Below are 15,155 nucleotides of genomic sequence, written 5' to 3' on the forward strand. Positions count from 1 at the left end.
GTCTGTAACTAGTCAGGAGCTGCAGGTAACTTTCACAACACAGTCTGACGTGTGATTGATTTGAATATTACAATTGAGATTGAAGCCAAACCCGGATCTTACAATAGGGTCAAATTTCACATTCTGTTTGGGTATCCTGCACCAACAGTGATGGCTTTTGTAAACTCCTTTTACAGGTTATTAGAAGGGGAGGAGTTACAGAATGAAATTTCACTCCAAACACCACATCAAGATGTGACAGAGTCACTCGATTCATGGGAGCTGAATATCATCGACCTTTGAATTTAGAATGAGAAATGTTTGTCTGTTCTTCTGCTGAAAGAGATTCTTACACATCACTCAGTGTACAGACACTGAGCCAGGCTCATCCGAGTGAGGCATCACTAAAAAAATCCATTTTATATCTTGCAGCTCACCCAAAGATGGAAATTTCAGCACACATTTCTCCATCTTGTATTTTTTAATGTTTTGTTTGCCCGTTAAATATCCTCGACCTCTGGATGTTTCATTACAGAACTCAGCTCGAAGACATCAAGACTTGTATCCGGCCTTGTCTGTGTGCCCCATTCGTCAATTCAACTTTGCAGCAGCTCAGTCCCAGCTTTGGAAACATCTTCATCTTTCTGTGAGGCCCCGGCCCCATTGACTGTGACAGGGTTCATACTGTCTCCGTGAGATTGTTGATGTAAAGTCACGTCAGACCCACACTGCCCGATTTCCAATCCAATTTATTTAAAGGTCCCAGAAGTCTGACTCCAACCTTAAATGTTGTTCTGATCCTGTCAGTAACATTGTTTTGGAACTCACTAGTACCACCACATAGGCAGTCATCAACATGCATCATAAAGATGCCCGAGAGTTTCCTGCCATGGTACCAATAAAGCACGGCAGCTTCTGCCTTCAGGTAGAGACAACCAGACTTGAACAAAACTGATCTAACTGAGAAGTGCCATACATTGAACAAAACATTGTTCAAAACATAAGACAAACTTATTGAACTTCCAAAGTCTTCCATCTACATCTGGCACCGTAGGTGGTTGTAGAAACACTGCCCTCTGGAGGTGATCCCCCAGCGCAAATGCAGCTTTTATGTTTCTTGACTGAAAGTTCCGGGAAAATGTCACGAAAAGGGCCAAAGAAATTTCAGAATGACCTTTCCCACTGTGGGTGAGTCCACTCTGACCTCTTTATCTCCCAAAGCTTCTTCAAATCCCTGAGCCATTTACCGCACCTTGGGCCTTATAAACGCCATCCGGTTGGACCTTTTCTGTGCAGATCCATCGATGTGATGATGCTGGCTGACCCCTATCTGGGACCTCTGAACACACGCCAAACTCTGTCCAACTGCCAAATCTTTCTGTTTAGCCTCCTGTACACCTTTATCCCCTCATTTTTCGGCAGCTACAAAACCCTCTCGGTCACGGGGACCTCTGCATCGCCCCCTAACATATCCTTGGTGTAAAACCGACAATTCCCTGCCTGAAATGTTCCAGTTATTGAAATTACATTGAATGGCTGTCAAAGAAACAGACCAGAAACAGCTCCCTGAGGTTCTGAGGAATCCCCAGTGGTCAGTCAAACTGAACTAAACACGGGTGGTATAAAACAAACAATACTCATCCGGTATCTGCTGTCCACGGGGACTTTCCTTTAATCAGAGCCGTCAGTGGATCCTGTTCCTGACACCAGGTTGTTGTGGGACAAATGTCACTCAAAGTCCAGAGTTGGTTAAAGTTTGGGAATCTTTATTACAAACATGCAGGGAATGCTTCAGCGAACCGAAGCATCTCAAGGAGTAGTTACAATAACACACGTTTATACACAGTACAGTTGCAGCTGTTCTGTCTGCAGGTTAGTGGGAAAGTACAGGACGTCAAGGAAACAACTCGAAAACAGCTCACTTATTGGCTATAGTGACTTCATCTCTCACAAAACACATCTCGGAAAACAATAGCCAGACCAGTAATCCAGAGACCCAGGGTAATGCAATAGGGATCCAGGTTCGGCAGGTGGTGAAATTTAAATTAATTATAAATCTGGAATTAAAAGTCATTGATGATCATGAAAGCATTGTCGATAGTTGTAAAAACCCATCTGGTTTCTTTTAGATCCACCTGTAGTGGGGGAATAACACTATTTACTATCCAGGATAAAATAAATGTACTTCAGCCTTTGTGGATCATTTCAGTGGAAATGTGCTCTCCCCCAGGCTCAAAGAGCATCAGCCCACTGGAAGCAAAGTTGTGAGACCGGCCAAGCCAGCAGAAAGAAACTCTCCGACCCTCCCACTTCACCAAGTGTCAGAATGAAGAAAGTTTGATTTGATTAAATTTATTCACATGCACCGAGGTACAGTAAAACGTATTGTTCTGCGTACAATACAGACAGATCATTTTATACAAGAAAAAACATAGGACATATGATAAATACACAATTTAAATACGTAGACATCAGGTGAAGCATACGGGTCATTCAGGAGTCTGGTAACAGCGGAAAGAAGCTGTTTTGAATCTGTTATTGCGAGTTCTCAGACTTTTGTATCTCCTGCCCAACGGAAGAGATTGGAAAAGAGAATAACCTCGGTGGGAGGGTCTTTGATTTTGCTGCCGACTTTCCCAAAGCAGCTGGAGGTGTGGACAGAGTCAATGGATGGGAGGCGGGTTCGTGTGAGGGACTGGGCGGTGTTCACAACTCTCTGTAGTTTCTTACAGTCTTGGGCTGAGCAGTTGCCATACCGAGTGTCATGGGAGTGTCCCTTTAAGAAATGTTTTTGTCTTATCACATGGCTTCAGTGATGTCATTGTGTGGGTGGAGCTGGGCTGTGGCTCTGGGAGTTGGTTTTACTTCCGCTTTGGTTTGGGGCTGTTTTGTGGCTCTGAGTTTTTGCTTTCATTTTCACATTTTTGGCTGCTGTACTCAGAAAGAGGAGTATTTTGGCCTGTCTCTCTATCTTCATTTTAAAAGCTGTTTCCAGACTGCTTGATAACTTGAAAAGAAATAATTGCTTTCTGGAAGGAATTTAAACCTACTGTTTTGGAAAGGAAACAAGAGCATCCATACCAGGTCTTGAGTGCTGTGCGCTGGACCACACCTTGAACAGGAAGTACTGGTTTATGGGATCTTGTTATTAAATTGGAACAGTTAAAGGGGGGGAATTCATTCAGGGTTATACATAGATTACTGTAGCTGTGTGGGGTATTTATGTTTGTAATTGAGAAAAATGCTTACTGTGTGTGTTTATAAAAATGTTAACTAAATTCGTAGAATAAAGCTTGTTTTGATTAAAAGTGGTTAAGGCCTCTGTTGAATAACCCCTGAAAGGCAGGCCCTTGTGCTCATCGGAACCAAAATCAAGAAACAATTGTAGGTCAGGTGAACTCCATGATATACTTTGGAGTTTTCTCAACCCTGGCCCATAACACAAGCTGTGATGCAGCCAGATAAGATGTTTTCTATGGTGTTCCTGTAAAAATTGGTAAAAGTCAATGGTAATAATCTTCATAATTGTCACAAGTAGACTTACATTAACGCTGTAATGAAGTTACTGTGAAAATCCCCTAGTCGCCACACTCTGGCGCCTGTTCGGGTTCACTGAGGGAGAATTCATAATGTCCAATTCACCTAACAAGCATGTCTTTCGGGACTTGTGGGAGGAAACCGGAGCACTCGGAGGAAACCCATGCAGACACGGGGAGAACATGCAGACTCCACACAGACAATGACCCAAGCGGGAATCAAACCTGGGACGCTGGCGCTGTGAAGCAACAATGCTAACCACTGTGTTACCGTGCCTCCCATGTGGCAATCGGTGTGGACATGCTGAATTTCCTTAGTTTCCTGAGGAAGTATATGTTTCTTGGTTGTAACGCTGATGTGGGTGGACCAGGACAGAATGCTGGTGATGTGCACACCTCGGAATTTGAAGCTGCGAACCATCTCCACCTCAGCCCCATTAATGCAGACAGGGGTGTGTACGATACTTCGCTTCCTGAAGTCAATGACCAGCTCCTTAGTTTTGCTGATATTGAGGGAGAGATTGTTGTTATTACACCATGCCACTAGGTTCTCTATCTCCTTTGTGGACTCTGACTCATCGTTGTTTGATATCCAACTCATTACAGTCGTGTCATCAGCAAACTTGTAGATGGAGCGGGAGCAGATTTTGCCACACAGTCGTGTGTGTATAACGAGTGTAGTAGGGGGCCAAGTACGCAGCCTTGTGGGGCCCCGGTTTTGAGGACTATCATGGAGGAAGTATTCGAGATCCGAACCACAACGGTCGTGTCATCAGCAAACATGTGGATGGATTTGGAGCCAAATTTTGCCATGCAGTCTTGTGTGTGTACAGGCAGTGCAGCCTTGCGGGGCTCCTGAATTGAGAACTATCATGGAGGAGGTGTTGTTGTTTATCTTTGCTGATTGTGATCTATGGGTCAGAAAGTTGAGGATCCAGTTGCAGACGGAGGAGCCGAGTCCTAGGTTTTGGAGTTTTGATATGAGCTTGGCTGGGATTATGGTGTTGAAGGCGGAGCTGTAGTCAATGAATGGAGTCTGACGTAGGAGTCCTTGGTGTCGAGATGCTTCAGGGGCGAGTATAGGGCCAGGGAGATGGCATCTGCTGTGGACCGGTTGTGGCAGTATGCGAATTGCAGTGGATCAAGGAATGCTGCGAGTATGGAGTTGGTGTTCAACATCTCGAAGCAATTCATAATGATCGATGTCAAGGCCACCGGATGATAGTCATTGAGGCACGTTGCCCGATTCTTCTTTGGCACTATGATGGTGGTCTTCTTGAAGCAGATGGGAACCTTGGAACGGAGTAGGGAGAGGTTGAGGATTTCCGCAAACACACCTGCCAGTGGGTCAGCGGAGGATCTGGGTGCACAACCTGGGATCTCGTCAGGACCCATCGCTTTCCGAGGGTTCACTTTCAAGAAGGCCAATCTGATTTCAGAGGCTGTGATGGTGGGCATGGGTGTGTCCAAGGCTGCTGGGGCAGTTGACAACGGTTTGTTGGTTTACTGCTCGAAACAAGCATCGAATGCATTGAGTTTGTTGGGAAGGGGTGCGCTGTTGCTGAAGATTCTACTCGGCTTTGCTTTGTAGCCCATTATGTTGTTTGAGCCTTGCCATAACCGACGAGAGTCCCTGTCGTTAGTCTGCGACTTTAGATTAGTTTGCTATTGTCACTTGGAGTACCTGTTGGCTTTGCGGAGGTCATACATAGATTTCTTGAATAGGTCAGGGTTGCCTGCCTTGAATACCTTCAGTCGGGAGTGAATCTCCCAATGAAACCATGGATTCTGGTTGGGTAATGTACAGATTACCTTCTTTTGCACGCAATCTTCTACACATTTACTGATGAAGTCTGTGATGGTGCTGGCATACTCGTCTAGGTTGGCTGCTTGAGTTCTTGAATATGGACCAGTCCACTGACTCCAAGCAATCACGTAGGAGCTCTTCTGTAGCCTCGGACCAGCACTGCACGACCTTCTTAACCTGATTCTCCGCTTAAGTTTCTGCTTGTATGCCGGGAGAAGGAGCACCATCTTGTGGTCCAATTTTCTGAAGTGCGGTCCGGGGATGGATCATCAGGCACCCGTGATGTTTGTGTAGCAATGGTGAGGAATGTTGGGGCCCTTGTCGGGACAGGAGATGTGTTGATGGAATTTTGGTAGTACACTTTTGAGGTTGGCCTGGTTAAAGTCTCCGGCCACGATGAACAAGGCCTCCGGGTATTCTGTTTCATTGTTATTTATAGCGGTGTACAATTCATCAAGCACCTTCTTCACTTCCGCCTGGGGTGGGATGTAGACCACCGTGATGATGGCAGAAGTGAACTCCATAGAAGGTAGTATGGACGGTACTTCACAGTCGGGTATTCCAGGTCCGGGGAGCAGTAATTTGCCAGGGTCACCACGTCCGAGCACCAGGAGGGGTTGACGAGGAGGCAAACCCCTCCACCCACTCCAGGTTCAGTCCTGGATGTGATTAACAGCAGAATCTAACCCGTCATCGCTTGTGAACCCTTTGGTGTCTGAGCATGTTGGACGACTGAGTGAATCCCTCCCCACAGTGAGAGCAGGTGAATGGCCTCTCCCTGGTGTGAACTCGCTGGTGTCTCAGCAATATGGATGATGTTTGAAACCTCTTTGCGCAGTGAGAGCAGCTGAACCGTCTCTCCTCAGAGTGAATGCACTGGTGGGACATCAGTAGCTGTAAGCTTTTGAAACCCATCCTGCAGTCAGAGCATTTAAAGGGCCTGCTCTTGGTGTGAGTGACATTGTGGCTACGCAGGCCGGATAATTGAGCAAATCTCTTATCACACACAGAGCAGATGAACGGCTTCTCCCCGGTGTGAAGTCGCTGGTGTGTCTGCAGGTTGGATAACTGAGTGAATCCCTTCCCACACACAGTGCAGGTGAATGGCTTCTCCCTGGTGTGAAATCGCTGGTGTCTCTGCAGGTTGCATTACAGAGCGAATCCCTTAGCACACACAGTGCAGATGAATGGCCCCTCCCTGGTGTGGACTCTCTGGTGGCTCTGCAGGCTGGATAACCGAGTGAATTCCTTCCCACAGTCAGAGCAGGTGAATGGCCTCTCCCCAGTGTGAACTCGTTCGTGTCTCCGCAGGTGGCCAATGTCAGTGAATCCCTTTTCACACTGGGGGCAGGTGAAAGGCCTCTCCCCAGTGTGACTGCGTTGATGCCTTGCCAGCTCGTGTGGGGCTCTAAATCCCTTCCCACACACAGAGCAGGTGAATGGCCTCTCTCCAGTGTGACTGTGTTGATGCCATTCCAGCCCGGAGGGGCCTTTGAATCCCTTCCCACAGTCCTCACATTTCCATGGCTTCTCCATGGTCCGGGTGATCTTGTGTCTCATCACGTTGGATGATCAGTTGAAGCCTTGTCCACACACAGAACACCTATACAGTCTCTCCCTGCTGTGAATGGTGTAGTATTTTGTCAGGCTGTGTCACTGGTTAAAGCTCTTTCCACAGTCAGTGCTCTGTAACAGTCTCACACGGGGGTGTGTGTGTGCGTCTCAGTGCTTTTCCAGACACTGATGTTTAAAATCTCTTGAAGCAGACAGAATAGGCAAACATTTCTCCTTCTGGATTCAAAGGCCGATAATATTCGGTTCCCAAGAATTGAGTGACTCAGTCAGTTCTTGACGTGATATTTAGTTTGAGATATCCACCTCAAACTCCTCTCGTTCTAACTTCCTGCAAAAAGATTTTACAAAAATCATCATTGTCAGTACAGGATAGAAATTCAGAACAGACAATTCTAGATTATATTGAACATTATTTGCTCTCTCTCTTTCCCTCAAATGCTCTAAATTTCCATTCCACACACTCGCCCTCCATTCTCATTCTGCTGTATCTAATATTCACCCTCCCAATTCTCCTGAAGGTGCTGATTCAGGCTGATTGACAGATCCAAGCTCCCTGCTTCCTGTCCTGGACACAGAGACCTGAAAATCTTCATGCAGGCTGCCAGACAGATATATGTCTATGTTACTGGACGGAAAATGTGTGTAATATACAGATTGAATTCACTTCCTTTCCCTCCCAATACTCATGAAGGTGCTGATTGATGCTGATCAACAAATCTAAACTCATTACAACCTGTACAAGAGTAGAAAATCTACATCTAAGTATATTTACTGATTAGAGATGGGGTGATTCTGAGGAAGAATTTTATTTAGTCATGGAGTGGTCATGACTAAAACTCACTGCCCACAAGGATTGTGGAAGTCCAGATGATCAATAATTCAAAATAAAATAGGATGGTCACTTGAAGAAAATAAACTTGCAGGGGAACAGGGATATCGAGGGGGAATGGTACTGACTGGATTGCTGGACAGAGTCAGTATTGACTTGAATTACCAAATGGATTCGGTCGGTGCTGCAATGACTATGACTGGAAACATACCTCTTCATTCACCTGAGGAAGGAGCAGCGCTCCGAAAGTTAGTGACATCGAAACAAACCTGTTGGACTTTAACCTGTTGTAAAACTTCTTACTACGATCATCCTTTGTGCCAGGTATGACTCCAACCAACAGAGAGTTTTCCCCGATTCCCACTGACTCGTTTACCTGAGGCTCCTTGATGCCATACTCGGTCAAATGCTGCCTTGATGTCAAGGGTAGTGACTCTCACATCACCTCTGGCATTCAGGTCTTTTGTCCATGATTGAACCAAAGCTGTAATAAGGTCAGGAGCTGAGTGACCCTGGTGGGACCTAAACTGAGCATCCGTGAGCAGGTTTTGCTGAGTAAGTACCACTTGATAGCGCTGTTCATGATTCCTTCCATCACTTTGCTGATGATGAAGAGTATTCTGAAAGGGAAGTCATTGGCTGGGTTTGATTTACCTGTTTACTGTTCCCTTTAATGTCAGCCATCTCCTGGGGAAATCAGCCCTTTAATTGTGAACATTGGGAAAGAGACCATCATTTTAGCCAGACAAATAAATGTGTCAAGCTGAGGGAGCAAAGGACATCAATGTCTTTAAGGCAGACAGAGAGAGAGAGAGAGACCTGGGCCAAGCTTTCCAGAGTCTGTACCCTCCCTGGATTCACTTCCTTTCCCGTCAGTTGCTGCAAGTGACCACTTGAAGGTCAGAATGTGACAATAGATGGAAAGAGGGAGAAAATAAAGTGTTTTACTCACAGATGTTGGAGACTGGAGTCTGTGTGCAGCTCAAGCTCATTCAGGGTTGGAGGTACAACAGCTTTGCTCGGCATTAACCTCCATGTCCAACTTCCGCATTGAGACAATGGGGGAGCTATGATTGGCCGAGGAGCAGAGTCCTTCCGGTTCTTCAATCTTACTATTGGTCAACACCTCAGCAGGAAGGTGAGCGGAAGTGAGCTCCCCTTCACATGCGCAGCTTCCCTTTTCCCTTGGACATGCGCAGTCCCGGGTCAGGGCAGATCACAGACGGCTGGAACTGTCAGCCGGTTGCTTGGAAACCTTGTCTCGAGGATGTGTGGGGGAAGGGGATCAATGGGTGGGGGCAATCCCGTGTCCGCGCGCTGGGCAGTGACGTCACCGCGGAGCGGATGTATTCTTATTGGCTGATTTAGAGGACGAGTTCCTTTGTGATGTCGCTATGCGGAGGTTCGAGAATTGGTTTCAGACTAAAATTTCCTCCTTCAGTGAGAAGTCTGACAACACCAGGTTAAAGTCCAACAGGTTTGTTTCAAACACGAGCTTTCGGAGCGCTGCTCCTTCCTCAGGTGAATGAAGGAGCAGCGCTCCGAAAACTCGTGTTTGAAACAAACCTGTTGGACTTTAACCTGGTGTTGTAAGACTTCTTACTGTGCTCACCCCAGTCCAACGCCGGCGTCTCCACATCATTTCATATGTTCATAAGATATAGGAGCAGAATTAGGCCATTTGGCCCATCGAGTCTGCTCCGCCATTCGATCATCGCTGATCTCATCCTGGCCTTAACTCCACCGTACTGCCAGTTCTCCATAACCCATCAACCTAATTAAAAATCTGTCTAACTCCTCCCTAAATTTACTCACTGTCCCAGGTCTACCGCACTCTGGGGTAGTGAATTGCACAGATTCACAGCCCTTTGGGAGAAGCAGTTTCTCCTCAACTCTGTTTTGAATTTGCTACCTCTTTTTTTCAATAATCTTTATTGTCACAAGTAGACTTACATTAACACTGCAATGAAGTTACTCTGAAAAGCCCCCCCCCCCCCAGTCGCCACATTTTGGAGCCTGTTCGGGCACACTGAGGAAGAATTCAGAATGTCCAAATTATCTGAAAGCACGTCTTTCGGGGCACGTGGGAGGAAACTGAAGCGTCCGGTGAAATCATAGAACTTACAGTTCAGAAGGAGGGCATTCAGCCCATCGAGTCTACACCAGCCCCTGGAAAGAGCACCCCACCCCAGCCCACGCCCAACCCCAGCCCCGTAACCCAGTAAACCCACCTAACCTTTTTGGACAAGAAGGGCAATTTATCATTGCCAATCTACATTTTATCATGGCCAATCCACCTAACCTGCACATCTTTGGACTGTGGGAGGAAACCGGAGCACCCGTACAAAACCTACGCAGACATGGGGAGAACGTGCAGACTCTACACAGCCAGTAACCCAAGCCGGAATCAAACCTGGGACCCTGGAGATGTGAAGCAACTGTGCTCACCACTGTGCTACCATGCTGCCCATCTTACCCTAAGAATATTACCTCTCGTTCTAGAATGCCTGAAAGACGTGCTGTTAGGTGAATTGAACATTCTGAATTCTTCTTCTGTGTACCCTAACGGGCGCCGGAATGTGGCGACGAAGGGAGAATTACAGTAACTTCATTGCCATGTTTTTAAAAAAATGTAAAGTACCCAATTCATTTTTTCCAATTAAGGGGTAATTTAGCTTGGCCAATCCACCTGGGTTGCACATCTTTGGGTTGTGGGGGCAAAACCCACACAAACAAGGGGAGAATGTGCAAACTCTCCATGGTCAGTGACCCAGATCCTGGATCGAACCTGGGACCTCGGCCCCATGAGGCGGCAGTGCGAATCACTGTGCCACCGTGCTGCCCCATTGCGGTGTTAATGTAAGCCTTCTTGTGACAAAAATGAAGATTATTATTATTAAGAGGTAATAGCCTCTCCAAGGCAGCCTTCAGGACGTGCGACAATGCAGAATCGCCAAGCAGAAACATACAGCCAAGTTCTGCACACATGAGTACAGCCTCAACCGGGACCTTGGATTAATGTCGCATTACATTCACCCTCCCACCATCTGGCCTGGGCTTGCGAAATCCTACCAACTATCCCTGCTTGAGACAATTCACACCTCTTCAACCTGTGATTCTCCCTCTCTCCAGTCACTCTGTCTGGACCTGTAAAGACTTAATTAACTGCAAAGACTCGCATTCAAAAGTATCGTCTTGCATCATTGACTTTATCTACATATATGTTTCTGGAACCCATCTCTTCATTCGCCTGAGGAAGGAGCTGTGCTCCGAATGCTGGTGATTCGAAACAAACCTGTTGGACTTTAACCTGGTGTTGTCAGACTTCTTACTGTGCTCACCCCTGTCCAACGCCGACATTGCCACATTAAAGTAAAAGGGCAAAGAGGGCAACATGGTGGCACAGTGGTTAGCATTGTTGCCTACGGCGCTGAAGACCCGGGTTTGAATCCCGGCCCTGGGTCACTGTCCGTGTGGAGTTTGCACATTCTCCCCGTGTCTGCGTGGGTTTCGCCCCCACAACCCAAAAGATGTGCAGGATAGGTTGATTGGCCACGCTAAATTGCCCCTTAGTTGGAAAAAATAATTGGGTATTCTTAAAATTTTTTTTTAAAGTAAAAGGGCAAAGTGGCTGCACGGTGGCGCAGTGGTCCCAGGTTTGATCCCGGCTCTGGGTCACTGTCCGCGTGGAGTTTGCACATTCTCCCCGTGTTTGCGTGGGTTTCACCCCCACAACCCAAAGATGTGCAGAGTAGGTGAATTGGCAATGCTAAATTGCCCCTTAATTGGAAAAAATAAATTGGGTACTCTAAAAAAAATTTTTTAAGTAAAAGGGCAAAGATGTTTATAGTTTAAGAGATACATTCCTAATAAAAATAATGTGTAGGCATTGTTGCTTCTAGTTTTTTTGCAGTAAAAGTCATAAAACATGAAGTTTTTGCCTTATGAGTCTTCAATTTGTTCACTGGGTTTAGAAATTTATCTTTTAAAGTTACTGATCTTTTCAGAAATCTTACACAGTTGATTTAGAGCTACAAGTTTCAACTTCCCATAATGCCTCAGGCAACTTCTGTCTCTCTATTGCTCATGTCATGACAGCCCAGCAACAGAGCTGAGGGCTGGAGATGCCGTCACTCCTCGTAGGAGCTGGAATCAGTAGAAAGAAGAACCATAGTTTCTGGTTGAGCTTTGCGTTAGCTGTCTGACCATGATGACCATATATAAATAGCTAACCAGGTAATCTATTGTGATGAGGATTTAGAAACAGACCCTGGGTAGACGAGTTCACTGAAGCTGTGGGCGTATCAGCTGTACAGTGACACCAGGCATCCAACAGCCAGTGAGACCTGTAATATTGGACACTGGGTTTAACCCTGTTCTGTATTAAACAGACCTATCTGATACTGGGGGTGATATAGATAATCTGACCCTTAATTAATTCAATTCCAAAAGTGAATAACATTGATTCAAGTACAGTGATTACTCTGTTAATCTGTGAACAAAGTGGTGTCAGTTCATGCAAATCTGTCTTATTTCATTACTTATTTTTGTTACTGACTAGGGTCTCTCCCACTCTCCTCTCACCTCTCTGTCTCTGGTGCCTCGCTCTCCCTCTGTCTCTCTCAGCTGCCTCTCACTCTGTTATCAGTGCCTCGGAAGACAGGTGGGATAGTTTCCTTTGGTAGCCAAGGGCCAAGAATATAAGAACAGGGAGATTGTGCTGGAACTGTATAAAACACCAGTTAGACCACAGCCGGAGCACTGTGGACAGTTCTGGTCACCACATTACAGGAAGGATGTGATCACTCGAGAGAGGCTGCAGAGGGGATTTATGATGATGTTACCCAGGATGGAGAATTTTAACTATGAGGAAAGATTGGAGAGGCTGGGGTTGTTCTCATTGGAACAGAGGAGGCTGAGGGGAGATTGAATTGAGTTGTGTGTAATTCTGAGGGGCTCACATAGAGTGAATATTTCCATCAGCAGAGCCAAACCCCTGCAGTCAAACATGAAGTCGCTGGTGTGTCAGAAAGTGGGATGAGTGAGTGACTCTCTATCCGCACAGAGAACATGGAAACAGCAGCTCCCCAGTTTGAACTCGCTGGTGTGTCAACAGGCTGGAGGATTGGCTGAATTCCATCCCACTCCTGGAACATTTTTCAATGTCCACTCCTCAGTGCCAGCAGGCTGCCTGACTGAGAGAAGCTCTGTCCACAGACAGAGCAGATGAATGGCCTGTCGTTAATATGTTGATGGTGGTGTCATATTGATATTGTTCATTCCGGGGACTTCCGGTGACAACATAGGTGGATGGCACGCGTTAGGTGGCTCCTGCGAGAATCTCGGATTTTTGGACATTTATGTCCAGTTTAGGGACAGTTTTTAGATGAGTTGTTGAGGGATGTCATAAGGAGGCTGACGAATGTCGAAGTCCGAGAGGAAAGGTGCTGGAAAAAAGGGGGTGAGCGAAAGTGCGCCGGCGAGTGCTGCTGTGAGTCCTGCAGGAAGGAAGGTGGCCGGGGCTGGGTCATCGGGTGGGGCCGCTCCCCTCACCGGGGAAACTCTGACCGAGGTGATGTCAGAGCTTCAGACATAAGTAGATATTACCCCTTTGAACTGAATTGGCCACATTCCTCTTGGAGGTCTGTTCTATTCTCTGAGCCATCACCCATTTGTCCCGACCAATCCTCGGTCGTCGCTGAAACGGAATCTTCGATGCTTGGTTCTTATACTCCTTCTGACCAGTGTCCCAGACAGGTCAAATTTACTCTACTTCGAACTGTTGAATGACATCTTTCTTCTAACCATAGATCCATTCTTCAGACATTGTAGTTAAAGGTGTCAACTCAGGTTCTGCTCGGCATTTCACCATCTTTTCCATCAGTGCATTGCAAACTCTAAATAGGTCACCAGTCAAAAGGTACCAGGCCTCATTTCAAATTGACCAATACCTTCCCATCATGGCTGCAATCAGTCATTTTAGCACAAACAGGGTCTTATCGCTACAGTGGAGTTGGAAAGGCTGTTTGCCAAGCATTTAAAGGTGCTTCGGAGGGGGATGACAGCTTCACTTTAGAGTGGGTGAAGGAGGCGATTGCCCTGGTAAAGACAGCAGAGATGAAGACGTCTGTTGAAGTGCGGGAGCAAGGACAGAAGTTGAAGAGGGTGGAGGAGACACTGTCGCAACACAGTGACCAGTTCACCTCGATGGGTGAGGAGCTGTGGAGGGTGACGGAGGTCAACAAAAGGCTCAGAGCTAAGGTAGGGGACCTGCAGAACTGGTCAAGGAGGCAATTTTTGGGAATGGTGGGCCTGCTTGAGGGGCGGAGGGCTTGAGGCCAACCGAGTACTTTGCAAAGATTTTTGCTGTGTTGATGGGGGAGGGGGGAGAACCCTCCGCTCTGAGTGGGACAGGTCACATTGGTCACTCAGGCTAAAGTCTGGAGTCAATGAGTCACCAAGGGCGGTTATAGTCTGCTTCCACAGCTACCACGTGAAGGAGACGGTTTTGAGCTAGGCACCCGAGCAATGCCATGTAGGCACCCTGGCAGTGCCACCCAGGTGCCAGCCTGGCACCCTGGAGTTCCCAGGTAGCACTGTCAGGTTGGCAGGGGTATTGCCAGGGTACCACACGGGCAGTGCCAAGGTGTCAGGCTGGCATTTTGCTCGCACCGGGGATCAAGCCTGGGGGTGCACTGCCCATGTGCGGTGGTATGGGGAGGCCCGAGGAACCCTTATAGGTGAGTTGGGACATTGGGGGTTCCAGGAGTCAAGTCAGGTGGTCAAGAGCTCGGGACACCATTTAAAAATGGCATCCCAATATCATCCAGCACTGAGGAGATCCTTAGTGCAGGAATAATGCTAAGTGCAGCCTCGGGTGGAATTCCCCACCAGAGCAGTAAAAGAGCAGAATGCCATTAGTTAGCGGATATTAAGTGGGAAGGTGTTGGTAGATGCAGATACCAAGATCTGACGGAGTAGTTGACGAGAAGGGGGTGGCCTTTGGACGGGTGAAGGGGACATTGGACGGCAGCAGAGTGAGATTTTGAGTGGTCTACCCAGCAAAGCTGAGAGTCACTCATAACTCGAAGGACTTTTATTTTGAGATGGCGGAGGCGTTCGTTAAGGCTGAAGGACTGAGACTGAGATGAGAGTTGGGATTTGTGCTTGGTTGGTGGGACGGGGATTGTGTTCTCTTAGTGAGGGTTTTCTGTTTGATTGGGGTTTTGTTTCTGACTCTTGAATGGGGCGGGGGAGGGGGGGGATGGGGGTTGTGGTTTTTTTCCTTATGGGTGCGGTTCTGTATTGTTTCTTGGCTTCAAGGAGGTGGGTTTTGAGCACGTGGGGCTGGGTTACTGAGGAAGGGGTGGCGAGGAGGGGGCTCTGGCAGGGATTACCACACGAGGAAATGTAGGGTGATTAGTGAACG

General features: G+C 47.2%; 1 long non-coding RNA gene across 1 annotated transcript; it reads right to left on the reverse strand.

Moving 5' to 3' along the window:
• Positions 1–1,723: 1,723 nt before the first annotated feature.
• Positions 1,724–8,831, reverse strand: LOC140420376 (uncharacterized). The gene is made up of 2 exons (XR_011946330.1): positions 8,679–8,831; positions 1,724–7,225 (listed from the first exon to the last, which is right to left on the reverse strand). It is a non-coding gene; the product is annotated as an uncharacterized lncRNA (long non-coding RNA).
• Positions 8,832–15,155: the final 6,324 nt, after the last annotated feature.

Source organism: Scyliorhinus torazame, chromosome 5 (genome assembly GCF_047496885.1).
Source record: "Scyliorhinus torazame isolate Kashiwa2021f chromosome 5, sScyTor2.1, whole genome shotgun sequence".
In the NCBI taxonomy this organism is placed as follows: Eukaryota; Metazoa; Chordata; class Chondrichthyes; order Carcharhiniformes; family Scyliorhinidae; genus Scyliorhinus; species Scyliorhinus torazame.